The sequence below is a fragment of the Plectropomus leopardus genome, chromosome 5 (genome assembly GCF_026936395.1).
Source record: "Plectropomus leopardus strain MGB_pleo_1.0 chromosome 5, ASM2693639v1, whole genome shotgun sequence".
Classification (NCBI taxonomy): domain Eukaryota; kingdom Metazoa; phylum Chordata; class Actinopteri; order Perciformes; family Serranidae; genus Plectropomus; species Plectropomus leopardus.
The window spans coordinates 8,987,021-9,003,122 of record NC_142180.1 but is presented as its reverse complement, the minus strand read 5'-3'; the positions used below and the strand labels follow the sequence as shown (position 1 = coordinate 9,003,122).

At 40.3% G+C, this 16,102-nt stretch overlaps 1 long non-coding RNA gene across 1 annotated transcript in view; it reads right to left on the bottom strand.

The window, feature by feature from the left end:
- Positions 1-15,584, bottom strand: part of LOC148189525 (uncharacterized) — an 82,834-nt gene extending 67,250 nt beyond the window's left edge. Inside the window, exon 1 of the long non-coding RNA XR_015776519.1 lies at positions 15,354-15,584. This is a non-coding gene — a long non-coding RNA (uncharacterized LOC148189525). The remainder of the gene's footprint in view (positions 1-15,353) is intronic.
- Positions 15,585-16,102: the final 518 nt, after the last annotated feature.

Genomic DNA, 16,102 nt, shown 5'->3' with positions numbered 1-16,102 from the left:
TCACCTTCAGCACCGATCTACCGCATGTGCATGCAGCCGGTAGTCATGCATGTCATTACCCTGTGTGGAGGTTTTTATCTGCCTGGTGTTCTCTTCCCCCACAGGAGGGAGAGAGCCGGGTTCCCTGTGGGCTGCACTGTGTGTTCAGAGGAAGAACATGCATTTTTAAAAATCAACCCTGAGCACACTGCTGCCCTGTTCCTTTCCTGCTGATTAGCCAAGGATGCGGGGGATTATCAGGGCCGGGGGACAAAACTACAGAAAAAAGAAAAGCAAGAAAATGACGGAAGCATGGTGGTGCTTTAAAGGAAGGCTTCCTTTTGAACATTTTTAAGTGAGCGTGTGGAGCAGGGGACATGTATGTTGCAGGGCCTGCAGCGAAACCTCTGGCCGGAAAGAGCTGGAGGAAAAAAAAAAAAAATCTTGGTAACTCACAGAGGACAGTGAATTCACTGCGGCAAAGTTTAAGCCACAGTGTGTTTTCACTTTTACAGATAACATTCTTGGAATTTATTGCATCATATTACAGCTCAATGAGAGCAGCTGTGTTCTCATGAACCCTCTGGACTGCCTATCATTGTGGAATTTGTTGCCTTGGATTTTGTGACATCAAAACAGTTTAGAGTCAGCTGTGGTCCAGTATGGAACTTCTGTGAAAGTCTGATGTGGAAACTTGAAACCTCCAGTGTCCACACACTAAGAATGGATGACTGTATTATCAACCCTTTGAAACCTGGATCAACATTAGTTTTGCTGATGCCTTTCACAAGCATTTAAACCTCTGGGACCTGAGAATATTGGTTAGATTTTATTTTGGAAAACATTGAAAAAAGGCAATGAGCAACTTGACAAAAATAAAATAAAATTAAAAATCCAACAAAAATTTGTAAAAGGTGACAAAAAATATACTTGAAAATTATCTCTGAGAGGATTGTTGATTTTTGTTCCCGTGACAGAAATGTTGTCAGAGGGTTTTTATTTTGAAATGGAAACAAGAAAGGTTCAGCTTAAGCTTAAATATTAAGAATTTTTCATGTCTGTGACAGATATAGACATTGAAACTGTAGTGAGGGGTGGTATAAAGTCAGTATGACAATTAAAACACCATTTCCACTTTCTATTTTAGCTGAAAACCACGCACATCATGCCGTCCTCTGAATTTCTAAATATGCTGCAGCTGAGCAGTGTGATGGCTGCTCTGACCTGTTAAGATTGGCGCTGTAAAACCCCCCAAAAAAACTACAGATTCTAGTATGCACATGCACTGCTCAAGCAGGCAGTGTGTCACGGGTGGCAGTCTTGATAGGGTTTCTGACAGTCAGATACTCGAAGACTTCCTTGACCTCCAATGACTGCAGAAGCGGGGTACAGACGAGGCAGAGTCCAGGTAACTTTTGGAGTCTAGTTAAACATCAATGAATAAAAGCCAGAATTTTTTCTGTGTTTCTTCTCAAAACTTAAATCGAGCCAAACAATATTGGTCACCATCACCACATCCCCACTGACTAACTTCTTTTAATTTCACTGCGCTTGTCTCAGGTGTGTGGGTGCGTGCACGACTCTGCGCACCCCGCCAGTCTCTGTGCGCGTAAGATATTTACCTCCTTAGTGCCAATTCACGGTAATAAGGGATATGATGTTGATTAAGACTTATGGCAGGACATATTTTAGGTGAGGACTGCATTTTTGTTGCTGTAGTTTCATCTGATAAGTAAACAGGCCTGGTCTTTTGTGTGTGAATTTAAGTGTGGGATCAGATGGGTTAATTTTAGATTTTAGAATGTGTACTTCAAAATGTGCATGTTCATCATGTTGGTGTGTGGTGTCAGACTGAAGAGGAACAGACCCGGTAAATGAACCTGCACTTGTATAGCGCTTTTCTAGTCATTCGACCACTCAAAGCACTTTCACAAGATGAGTCATATTCACTAATTCACACACACACATTCATACACTGGTGGCCAAGGCTACCAAACAAAGTGCCACCTGCTACTACTCAGTATTTTTTAAACACTCACACACACTCTGGAACAGGGAGCAATTTGGCATTCAGTCTTGCCCAAGGATACTTTGAAGCGTCGACTAGAGGAGCCGGGGATCAAACACTAACCTCTGATGAGAGGACGACCCGATGCTGAGCCACAGTGCTCTGTCGTTATACTCAATACTCATCCATGAGTAATATTGCCTTATGTAAGTTTCAATGCAGATAGCCCCCACCCCCTCTGTATGCCTTGAAATTAGGCACCCTGTTCAGATGCATGTCTACATCCTGTGATGACTACCAGCTATTTGACTGAGACAAATTAAATATAAATGTAGGCCCTATGAAAGTAAGACTGCTGCCCTCTACATTTCCCCAGGGACATTTTAGAGGGCAGAACCATATATTGTCAAATTCCACTGGTTTTTAAACAAAGTATCTGTTGATCACAATATGACACGTGCCTTGTGATGTATTGCTGCGCAGTGATTCTACAATAAGTCTCCAAAGCCTGAAAACACGCAGATAATTAATAACATCTGCAGTGAAGCGCATCGCAATGAGAAATTTACCTGCCTCCTCATGGTATCGATGACATCAATTGCCTCTGAGGTCAATCCGTATTGTTTCATCAAATACACGTTTGAACAAACCTAGCTCATTTATTCTGCGGTTGACACAAGCCGAGACTTCCAGAGATGCATCCCTCTCAGTGGTCTCAGTCAATATGGATTTGATCAAATGTGTTATGCTTCTGCCTCTCCGATTAATCTTTGCCACCTTTTTCCTGGTCCCTGTCTGCCGCCCACTAGCATCCTGGCATCCCTATGAGGCCGACCGACTGACAGCAACATAAGTCACAGAGCTGCATTAAAAACACATTAGGCCAGCGGAAGGAATTAAGGTTGCGCTTATCTGACGGAGAGTACCTGCTCTGGAATGAACCGAGCGCCGAAGCCCTCATGCATCACCATCGCCTCTCTGACAATGTTGTGACTTATGGACTCACTGAATGCACTCCCAAGCACTTTTAGGGAGTCTAGGCAATATGAATATATTGAATTTATGAGATCTCAAAGGATCGCTGCACTTTTCTGTTTTCCACTTTTTCTTCTCTTTCACAGAGCCATAGAAAAGATATGGAAGAAAGGACACAGAAGACAGAAGGAGGGGTACACAGGCAGAACCAGAGGGGAGGTTTGGGGTGCCAGTTGTGTCCCCACTGGACTTTGATTGAGGCTTACTGAAGCGGCCTGCAGGGCACAGGCCTAAGGCTCCTGTACTAATAAGGTACCTGTTATCATGACTTGATGTAAAGTCAATTAATCAAACTACCTCAAAGAGACACAAAGAAACCACAAAGAAATGAAAAGCAACCACAAAGGGATGTGCAAAAAAAAAAACATAAAATGACCACAAAGGGATGTTAAATGACCACAAATATACATGTACACAAAGCAACCACAAAGGGATGCCAGATGACCACAAAAGGACAAAAATGACCAAAAAGGAACACAAATGGAGCACAAACTGACTTAAAATGTCCTGTAATGGGAGTTCCCATTTCTCATCATCATCTCTCTCTCTCTATCACAGCATAATTGGATAATTGGTTGCACTCTGTTTGATCATATTGTTATTGTCCTGTGACGAACCACTGTGTGTTGATCTTTTGGTGTAAATCCTTGTTCTCTCTGTACTGTGCATGATGACGTATGCTGTGTGATAAATCATGTCATTGTTTATCTGTTTTAAGGACAAACTGTAACCAGGTCATGATAATGAACTGTATTTTATTCCTGCATCTCCTCTGCTCCGGGCCCTTCCTTTTGCGTCGTCTTATGCCGGAGAGAGCAGGGGTCCGTTTGCAAACGCTTGAATTAAACTATCAGAAAGACAACTGTTGGCTCAGTGTTATATTTAACAACGAATTTCCAGAACAAACTTGGCGTTGTCGACAGGATCACTCTTGAGGTGCTCGGGACTCAGCGCTGCGGGTAAAAGACTGTACAGCTAGAGTCTGGGACTCTAACCTTAACCTCCCTGCAAAAAAGGGTAGAGAAATGAGGGCCTGACACGTGAGGACCGGCGCCCACTCACAACTGTGATCCAGGGAACTTTTCTGGCAGACAATCTTGTCTTTCTGGTGAGTAAAATTCAGAGGAAGACAAAACAGAGATTCTCGTCCCCATCAGGGTGAGCTGTGACAGACGTGTCAACAGGGCCAGTTTTGGAAAGCTGCTGTAGGATCCAAGAAGCTTTGGGTTTGGGACCCACAGGGACAGTACTGTTGCATGACCAACAACGATCAATTGTTTCAAGTCTGCAGAATATTCTTACATAGAAAAAAAGGGATACTAATAGACAATAACAGAATTTAAAAAAAGCAACCAAAAACAGTTGCAGAATGAGCACAAACAGATGCAAAATTACCTCAACAGATGTAAACAATCACAAAGGGACACAAAACAATGACAAAGTGATGCAAAACTAGCACAAACAAAATCAAATATCCAAAAAGGGATGCAAAATGACAAAAAAGAAACACAAAACAATCTAAATCAGATGCAAAATGAGCACAAACAGAATCTTAAAGTCCAAAAATGAACACAAAATGACTAAAAACACACAAAACAACAAAAAGCAGATGCAAAATGAGCACAAAAAAGCAGGGATGCAAAAAAACAACAACATGGGCACAGAACAACCCAAAAACATGCAAAACTGAGTATGAGATGCAAAACGACCACAAACAGATGCTAAAGGAGCACAAATAGGTGAAAAACTTCAACAAAGGGATGCCAGATTACTGCAGCCTGTATGTCTTGCCCCAGTGTAGCAGAGATGAAGGCTTTTACATGTCTCAGTCCAATCTGGCTTACAGATGTAGGCTTTTGGGAGTTACAAATAGAAGTTATTTACTGATATAGTTACATATTGGAGTTCTTTGTATTCATCTGAAGTTGTTAATATTTATTTATTACACTGAATCAACAAAGTGACTATTTAGAATTTACAGTTTCTAATTGTCAAGAAGCAGAGCTTTAAATTTGAGTATTTGTAGTTATTTCACAAAAGTTCCTGAACCAACCCCTGAAGGTGAATGCAGAGCCAGCAGAAGAGGCCGCGAGGAAGAGGATATGAGAAGAGAGAGAGAGAAACAGAGAGACAGAGAGAGAGGGCACACGTCGGGTGAGGAGAGTGAACCTCCTCTCGAGCGGTAATTTGATTTCATGTGGCTCACAGTGCTCCGCCGTGCAGAGGGAAGGTCGTAATGGCAGCCATCTACCATCCATTATTACACTACTGGAGAGCAGCGTGATGTGTTCAGGGTGGATGATCACATCTCCACCACACTTGGCTTCAGTAAATTTCCACCTCTGTTATTCATTAGTCACAGACCACAAGATGAATGGTGAAATTCAGGTTGTGCTTTAGGTTAAAGGCTGATCACCGCTGTTGTGCTTACATGTCAGAGGGACGTGTAAAACGATTGAGGCCCACGCTGGGGTTAAGCTGTTTACACGAACCTTTGATACTATAAATTTGAGTCTCCCTGAAGCTCTGGATAAACTAATTATATTCCCCTTTCTGACTGGGCAATAGCAAAGTTAGTTCACACAAGGGATGGAAACAATGACCCAGATTACATTAGTATTGGTATTGTTTGCTGCATGGAACTACTGTGACCAGGAAAACAACAGAATTTATCACTTTTTTAAACCACTTAAACAAACATGTTTTCATGTTCTTGTCAGGTGGCCTCTTAAAATAGCAGCGTCTTGGATTTAGGGGCATCTAGTGGTTAGGACTGCAGACTAAAACCAGCTGAAATTACTCCAATTTGCCAAGCATGAACTCGCAGTTAGCAGTCCTTTAGTGTTTGTTCAGGAGGGTTTTAATGGTAAACCAATTATCCATACAGGTCTCTTCCTCTATAGCAAACAGCAAGTGATTAAAACCAGTAAAGAAACATACCAGTTCAACAAGGCAGACTCCATGGACAAGGACCTTCTCCATATCTAGATATATACGGCTAATTCTAGGGTAAAAAAAAAACACAAGCATTTTTATTGTCAAAAAAAAGAACCTTTTATATAGTTACATTTTATGTACTTCTTATATACTGCAAATTCCTACACATTGGATATTTAAGCCACAATTCCACCAAACATTTTGGGTATAGTAACCCAAAAACTGGTATAAAACCTACTTATGCAGAATTTCCTCTTCAACTCTGATGCAGAGTGAAGTCTGCCTCTCATTGATTGTCCACGGAAGAGGGTATGAACCAACATTTTCTAAACAAAAAGAAGAGGCCGGAGTGCAATCGATGGGGTATTTAAAAATGATAGATTTGTGTCGCTGTTCAGCATGAGTGATGAATCTCTGTTGACCAATCACCAGACTGCGGTGTTTGGAGATCTACCGTTTTGTATCAGATCAGAGTGAAGAAAAACAAGACAGAATGGAATGGTTCTATTGCTACCAAAGAGACACCAAAATAACTGTTCTAATGTGTAATGAACTCAACTGAAACGAACCGGACTGCTTGCTGGAAACAATGATTTACAGTTATAAGAAGTTAGATACTATAAATGACAGCAATAGCTTAAAAGAGGAGACACTTCTTCAGGAAATCAATAGATCACTGAAGCCTTTTATATATTCCCATCGATCTGACAATTTTCAGTGTTAAAGCTAGTGTGCAAGTGGAATCGTGATATTGTAAAATGTGGTACTGCAGCATTTGCACGTTAATGCATTTCAAGAACAAAACATGAAACTGAAAAAATAAATAAATAAAATGGAAAGGAGGTCATGACGCACAGGATTAATGAGCTCCAGTAATCTGACTTCAGGCACAATGTAGAGTTAGTGCCCATCTGATGTGAGTAGAGGTAATCGTGGTAATTCAGTATTCTGGTGTCATTTGCACGTGATTTAATGAAGGTAAACACTGTGGACAGTCGTGCGTAACAGTGCTGCGCTCTGAGGCGACACTTCTTAAATCAGAAGCTGCAGATTTATTAACATATGTGTCTTGCTGCCTTCAGACGGCTGCAGGGGTTGAGTGAACTGCAGGAGAAGCTCTTCATACAGCAGCTGCATGTACACAGATACTGTTGAAAGTGCTAAACAATTCTAAGTTAAGTTCTGTTTTTTTTAAATGTTATATTGAGATGTCTTTTTTATTTTTTGTGTCATGCACACAAAGCGCTAAGCCCTCATGGATTTACAAAACACTAAAAGTACAGTTGCAGTGGTCCAACATTTCTTTTTTTTTTCCATTTCAAACTCACAGGTTATTTCTCAACAACAAAAACAAAATGAATATCTGGCCTTCTCTCCCAAGCTTGGCAAATACAATCTGCAACAACAAAGGATCCCTTCCTGCAGTGCAGTTTCAGTAGTTCCATAGACTGTCAATCAAAAGAAATCAACATATATTGATATGATTTCACTAAAAAGCAGATCCGTTAAGCCCCTTCTCATTCCCAGATCATCAAATACCAAAGCTCTGTTATGTCCCTCTGTGTATGATGTTGAAGCCAAAGGCAACTTTTCAACCAGGTTTTCCACTAAGTCCCACGTAAACCCATGTGGGGAAATACCTGACTCGATCAATCCTGCACATAAAAGTACATACACTACCTTTACCGTAACCCATAACCCTTAACATTTTTGATCCCACGTGATTTGTTTTCCAAACTTAACCCCAATGTCTGACACCACTAACCAGGTGTTATGATGTGTTTCAGCTTTACATCAAATTGATACATTTTAGAGTGCCTTAAGTCTCACTATCACACACTGAGGGTCATGACAAAGTGTCTGTATTTGAAGAATTGGGAATAAGAACATCCATTATGTCTTTGTAAACAGGACAGTAAGAAAAAAAATGTACCTTATACTTTTTTTGACCTAGGTCAGACAGCAAACAAGATATTAAGATTAAGATTTTCTTCTACCAAACATAGTCCCAGCAAAAACTATTTACCCAGACTGACTGAGGCAGTGTTTTTTTTTTTTTTTTAAATGCCCACTGCTGTGGAGTTTTCACTTTCTGTAAAGTCTGACAGCCACAACACAGTTCAATTTCATTCATTTCCAATATATTGGGATGGAAGCACAACTGTCACATCAGCGCAACACTAATATCTGTGTTTTTGCTGTGTTACGGACCCTTTAAGAGGGTATTCCCAGAGCTAATAAACAAAGTCAATGCTGCACACACGCCATCATTTAGTGCGAGCACTGACTGCAATTAGACCGCTCGCCAAAACCTTTGCATCAATTTAAGGCTGAAGCTCGGTTAAACAAACCCTCAATCATAATGCAGCTGATGAGCTTCGTAGAATAAATAGCGGCGTCAGAGTTGGACCGAATAAGCATTCTGGCCGAGACAGGTTACAGATTTCCTGTGTCCATTAGAAGGTATTGACTTTGTCTCTGTGAGTGCTGTAAACTGTGATTGCAAATGACACGTTGTTACGTGGGCTTTGTTCTAAGATGCCAAGCACAATTCTGCCGCTTGCTATTTATTCCCCCCACAACAAACAGACCATGTAATTAAGAGACTACTTAATCCAGCCAAAACCTGATACATCCTAAACATGAAAAAAAAGAAGCCCCCTCCCTCTGCTCTCTCCTGCTCCTCATGTTTATCTTAAATACACCACACAAACATAATCCCACCTGCAAACACCCCGTTTGCCCATTAAGGGATTGCTTCATTATGCTACATGAACGCACAAGCCTTGTGGGAAATTCTCTGTTTGCAACAAGTTAACTCCTATGGCAACCTTTGTTGTCTGGCTGTGTGAGAGTGTGTGTGTGCTGGGGCTGAGATTGCATTACAGTATGCAAATCAAAACCAATCCCTCACATGCTTATGTAGCCACTGTATGTAAGTCCTGCTTTGTACAGTATGCGTGCACTGTGGGCAACTATGCACCACAGTTGCACCTGCACTAAGCATTTGAAGAAGCACAAAGGAAAATTCAAATTTTGTTTTTTTTCCAGGTATTGGATGGCAGCAGAGAGATTTCCTGGGAGAATCAGGCAAAATACACTGATTTTTATAACATTTATTCAACTAAAAAATAGCAATGATGTATGATGGAGAATTAGTGCCGGTTTGTACTGAGTCACGCATGTTTCTGATTTGACCTCACTCCACTTTCATTTTTTCCCCAACATCCCCATTAGCTGAACATTTCCATCTTTTCTAATCAAAGCTTTGGCTTGTACTGTACATGTTCACATATTCCTGCCATGACCCGTTGGTGTATTAACTGATAAGACCAGATTGATTTTCTGCCAGTAAATGTAGCCGCGGCAGGCTAAAACCTTGCCTATGATAAATGGGTTTCAGAGTTATCGGAGTGGATGAGTCGATGTGCTGATCAATGCCGAAACTCAACAAGGTCATTCCTGCTGAAGATAAAGCATTTGTTATGCAGATTCATTCAAAAAGCCCACACAGCATGGTCTGTCTGATGGATAAAACTCCCCAGATACAGCACCCCACTTAATGTTTGGACCAGCGGAAAGTAATTAAGAGCATTTACTCAATTACCATACTTCAGTGCGATTTTTAAGCACTTGTACTTTACTCAAATTTACATTTACATGTTATTTTATATTTCCGCTTTGCCACGTTTCACAGATAAATATGGTACAATTTGAAAGGGGTCGCTCTTAGTGATGACCCTACAGAGAATCATGACCTGAATCTGCAGTTCCACTCTGTTTTCGTAGGGGTCGGTAGTTACTTTCAGCTCTCGTTTTTGCTGCTGCAACTTTATTGTATTGGTTCCAATCACAGGTACCTGCATTTAACAGCTTAAGAGACAGATATTTCTTTCAGAATTTACTAAAGACCCAAAAAAGAGCCAAAAAAAGAGTGAATACTGGATCTATTTATCAGTTGGACACAAACAAAAACCCAAAATGAGCAATAATGTTGCTCCATGAGTGCTGGATGAATAAGTAAATAAGCTACAGTTTGCTAACAGTTCTCACATTTTGACCTAAAGATCTTCTGCACTCCGAAACGTTGTGTTCCCTAATGTCTGACCTTGACTGTACTGATATATCCATGCAAAATGTGTCACTACTATACCTTTAAAATGCAATGTATGACTTTTATTTTGCAGTGCCCCCTTTATTACTCTGCCTGTTTGAAATGCCCATTTTGTTTACTCTAGCAATATGTAGCAGAATCTTTGCACATAAATTATTAATGGACACAGTGATTAAATCATGATATCACAATACCCAAGTGTATCAAAATTTTCTTGCCCCATTATATCTTAGTAGATATGATTGTAAGGCCTTATATTTCACAACCAGTAATACTGTGTCAGCCACTGCCTGTTATCCCATAATCTAACAAGCCAACAAACAAATAAAAGATGCTAACTACACTACACTAACCATTTTGATACATCTGCTAGTTACCAATTTTCTACACAAAATTCTATGGCAATCTATGTTTTTGCACTCCTTCACACGTTAAACAGAATTTCTCAGTGACAAAGAGACAATAGATCAGTGTCCAGCCCCTTTTTAAACATTTTTTTTTTAACTTTTAATTAGGGAACACCGTAAACAAAATATTAACTATAGCAACATAGATACTTTAAATTGTTTGTGGAGGTAGACTTTAAAAAGTGAAGATATGCCAATGTTGCATATACCGTCAGTTTCTGCTGCCCTCCACAGTCTAGTGATTGCAAGTTTAAGCTCAGAGTTTAAACAATATTTATGAACATACTGTTGCTGCATCTTTGAAACCATTTTTTTCTGGGTGAAAATGAAAAAAGTAAAAACAATAAAAGCATTTATCGCTGTATCAAGCGAGAGCAAAAATACAAGAACAAAGATTCCATAAAACAAAGTCCTGAATTCACATCCTGTTACAAGGTCATCAAAACCATTCAACTCATGAAAGAAAAACTCAGTTCAAGTGCTAAAATGATGAAATATCAAAACAGGTGCAGGGGCAGAGTTACGTTGCAATCAGGAGGTGGCTGCTTTGAAGCCTGCAGTGACACATTATTTAGGACATACATGATTAAGATATTTATATCAACCATTTGCATAATGCATTATGTATGAGAGCAGAAGCACTGCTGGTAATTTAAAGCCAGGATTAGCCTACTTCATATCAATCATATCACCATATCAATCAGAAAGTAGTATTATCTCGTCTCCAGTTCTGCTCCTTTTGGCCACACTGATACTGATAAAATTACATTCCTGAAAGGTCAGAGATGGATTTGTACATGATGTTATTTTCAAAGATAAATGGGTGTTTTACAAGAGTGTGGTTGGGTTTCTCTACCAAAAGGCCCTGTAGCACCGACACCAATGCCTCATTTAAAAAGCACCAACTACTTTGGAAATGCCAGCAGGCTCTTTCATTAAAATGCCTCAACAGCGCTGCTGCGTGGAGACACTATAGCCCACTTGAATTTACCCCTTACCTGGAAGTGTGCTACAACAACAAGGTCAATTACAAGTTATCAAACCCCCTCCTCTGCCATGTCAAGAGGCAGCCAGACTTGTCTGCCTGAAAATTAATTTCCCAAATGAAACTGCACTTGGTTGTTTCCTTTCACCTGGAGGGGGAACTGGAGGCAAAATGCATCTCAATCACTAGTATGTGGAAAATTGCGAACCAAAGAAGCAAAAAACAAAAAAAAAAAAAAAAAAAAAGGGATACAAGGAATTAGATACAAGCGATCAATCACTTTTAATTTCTCCAGGGAGTATAGTATGTGGAGCTATATTGATAGAAGTGAAATTATAGCAATCAGAGGGCTTCAGAACACTAAGACAGTATCTGCACCACACATCACATTTGTTTGGACTTCCGCCTCTACATATTATGTTCTAAGTATTCTTCTGCATCTGTTATCTACTTGTCAAGATGCCACTTCCATGAAGTCAACAAATTTACATGTTGGGATGACGCGGCACAAGGTTATGTTTAGGCAATAACAACACATTCCGATAAAAATGGTTGGTTGGAATGTGCTGTTAAAGCCACCTACACCTGCAAGATTTGTGCTGGATACCATGGGATCCCAATCCCAATGCAAGCCTCCATTTTTTTATCCCCTGACTTTTACTCTAATGCACTCAGCAAGTCAATATTTTCACTCATTCAGTGAAAGGTCTGCTGGATTGATTGGCACTATTTTTTTGCAGACATGCATGGTTCAAAGATGTTGTATTCTACTGCTTTGGGCCTCTTTGGCTTTCTGTCTAATGCCACTCGAGACTCATAGTCTTCCTCATGCGTGGAAGCCAACAAGTCCTTCGATTTTAAGGACAAAACATGTTGTTTGTCATTTCTTTTCCAAAGAAATAGAAATCCAGCATCTGTTTTTTTTTCTTTTTTTCTGAACTGGCACCGCAATTGGCAGGATGAAAATCATCTGTCAGTGCCTTCCAAATCAGAGAGAAATGACCATTACAAAAATATTTATAAGACCATTCTCTGATCAGCCACCTCTGCTGGTTAAGTTTTAACGTTAGATTTGGGCAACTAAAGCCACTTAGCAAAGGTTTGGGTGAAATCCAACCATTTAGTTCAACCTCCTGACTTAGAGTAAAGATACAGTGCAGCAAAACCTCTTTATCTGCCTTTGTTCTTGGTATGCAAAAGTTAGGGCTCACAAGACAGCAAGAAATAAATGCCAGGACAACATGGACCAATGCTGTAATTGTTCATAAACCTTTCTTCTTGTTTTAAAAAATGTGTACTTTTTTGGTGGAAATTGGTTACAACCCAAAGATGAGCTGAAATTGTAGAGCACAGGTTAGGACACAGTAGCCACTTAATTGTACAACACTGTCCTGTCATTAAAACTAAAGTACACAGGAGAGGACACAGCATGACCTCTCCTCTCTCTGCTCCTTCCTCTTACTCTGTTCATTTTATAAGATCTTGTGGCCCCTGGATGTACTCTTGTACACAGTATGATGGCTTCAGTACACCAGTAACCTTTATTGTTGGAAAAAGAAGACACACTAAAGATAAAGCCATTGTCAGAGGCTTAAAAAAACACCCATTTCAAGGCGGCTTAAAGCTATGTCAGAGTGTATGTAGTCTTCCTGCTTTTGGCAGCCTAATGAGGTTTGCATTCTTAATTATTTTTTCTTTTTTTACTGGCCCACCTTTTGAAGTGCAGAAAAAGTCATGCGGTCTAAAGCCAAACCTTGAAGCATCAGAAATCTAACCTTAAAAGAGGGTTTTAAAAGTAGGACAGTTTATCACAACACTTTCCTGTTGTTTAGTGTACCGTAAACGTGTCTTTCATATCCAAAAAGAAAAACACAGTGTTTACGCTGCCAAAATGCTAAAGCCCAAGAGCTCAATAAATTATTTCTTAGTTGATTTTACAGATGCCAAATCTTTTGGAGAGCGATGCCAAGACTGCATGTCTTTCCCTGTGCCAGAACAGGAACTCATCCCATCCTTTTTAAGGTAAGAGAAGTCTGCGAGAGGCGGAACTAGAGCGCGCAGGCAGAGGAAAAAAAGGAGAGTAAAGAATGTGTAAAGTGGGATCACACACAGTGCAAGATAATGAGGGTGTCAAGACGGCTCACAGAAGGTGAGATCTCACCGTACTCTAACTCTGGACAAGTGTCAACCAGGGATTAAGGATAAATGAAGTAATCAGATGTGGGTTTTTTGTTGGAAAGAGACAGTAGGCCTTTCTACGCAGAGATCGCACTATAGAGCTGCTAAAAAGTCCCTTTCTCACACAACCTTTATATTTTTTTCAAAGAAACAAACAATGCTCACAAAGACACCATTTCACCGTTGTTACTATCTCCCATGGGGATTAAAGGCCAGACCACTCTGTCCACCTTTTCCACGATCGCACCTTATATACAGAACTGCCAGGCGGCATATTTCCCCTGGAACAGGCAATGTTAAGTACTTCCTGAGAGGGTGTAATGGGAGCCAGACTAACTGCAAAATACTTCACAAAACTAAAATGTCTTAAAATGCTCACTTTTGTATCTTATGAGATGCACATTTAAATACATAATATATAATCACCAGTATCACCAAAGTCAATGCTAGACTGGCACAGATGCTGGACTGGGACAGAATAAGGGCCCCAACCACCCACACACACACACACACACACACACACACACACACACACACACACACACACACGCACACGCACGCACGCACACACACACACACACACACAATCAGTCGAAACAACCCACCAGTACACCACTCTTTGCGAACCCTGAGTAGTAACTGATGTAGACAAGTGTATCAGCTCAAGTGGACCAGTGTACTCATTCAGTCTTGACTGAGTCAATATGGACCTACTCGCTGCTTAGCCAACCCTAATGTTAGAACAGTCAGTCGTATTTGGGACAGCATTATGGAACTAGGCTACAAAACTCAGCACCAGCAGTAGCTGACAGTTTCACTTTGTGGTAACATTACAATTGTGTTTATCTTATCATCATTATCATTAATTGAATTAATCATCATTCATCATTTTCACCATGGCATGGCACCCCCCCACCCACACACACACACACACACACACACACACAGCCTCCCTGCACCCAGGGCCAGTACACACAAAAACAACTATGCCACCCCTCTCTTGTAATGTACCATACCAGCAATAACACACAAAGACCAATATGTCAAACACATAAAGCAAAAAAAAAAAAAAAACAGCAGCAACAAACTGCAAAACAGCTTACACCTAAGACAAAAGGCCAGCAACAATTATATGCACCAAGTGTCAACAATATCAAATATGGATGCACGATAATATCTGCACGTCATTGGTATAAAGACATCACACACCACTTTTTTATGTTCAACTGACAAAATGAACAATGTTGCATACAATGAAAAGCATTGGGTTTCATGCATAATCACCAGTAGAGACCTAATGGTCACTAAAATTAGGTGGGGGAAAAAGAAGTGGATAGGCCTATATCAATATCGGTATCAGGCTTCGGCCAAAATACTTTTTTTTTTTAAATCAGTATAATGGATATCAGCGGGGGAAAAAATCATTGTAATATTAATATCAAAGTATGCCTGACTCATTTTGCAGGCATTTTTTGCGAATCCATACATTGCACAAATAACACGCCAAACAGATCATCATAATAACTATCTGGTTCAAAAGTCTACACAGCAGAATGATGACAGCGCATAAGCCATTTTTAAAAAATAATGCGATTTCAGCTCTTCCAATGAAATAACACCTGTGCAAAAACTCTACACACCACTTCCTTGTTTGCAATTGTACATCAAACACAATGACAAGATAACAACAAGAGAGTAAATGAAGCTTACCTTTCAGGTGTGCGCACAGCATGTGAGGAGGCCAAACTTAAGTCCAACTCTTTCCATTCCTGAAAAACTGACTCTATGGGCGCAAAAGATTCTTGACATATTTCCCGGTTTACAACACGCCTCTTGCAAGAGCTGACTTTCTCTCGCTTGCTAAAATAACTTTACAACAGACGCAAAACAAACGATCCCTGCACGCCCATGCGCTAGGGTCTTTACAAACGTTTTTCGTTTCCGAAGACATTCAAACTTCGTGTGGGTCAGCCAGGCTGCCATTGGCTCGTGAGAGCTGGGGGCGGGAGGTGGGGTGGAGGAGGCGGCTGCAGGTACAGCATGATTGACACATGTCTTAACAACTCATTGTGTTTACAGACAGCACAGTGTGCAGGTATTATTGGAGCAAAACAACTGAGCACCTCTGATGGTGAAATTTATAGCTGCAGAAAACAGTCACACATGTATATCAGTACATTTGTCACAGAGGAAAAATTCTTTAGAAGGTGTATACTTGTAGATTTTTTTCTCCCACAGTCACAACACAGCAGTTACACCCTCTCAAATTCATTATTGCACGTGCAAATATCATATTCTACAAATGACAAATTATGATTTTCACATGCTCGCATTTTACAGTAGCTGCAGTGATGGTGCATAAAACATTCACACCTGTATCAAAAAGTCATGGTCAAAATGGGCACATCTGCAAATCAGTAGGTTATTTGTATTTATGCAGTGGAAGAGTTGCACACCTG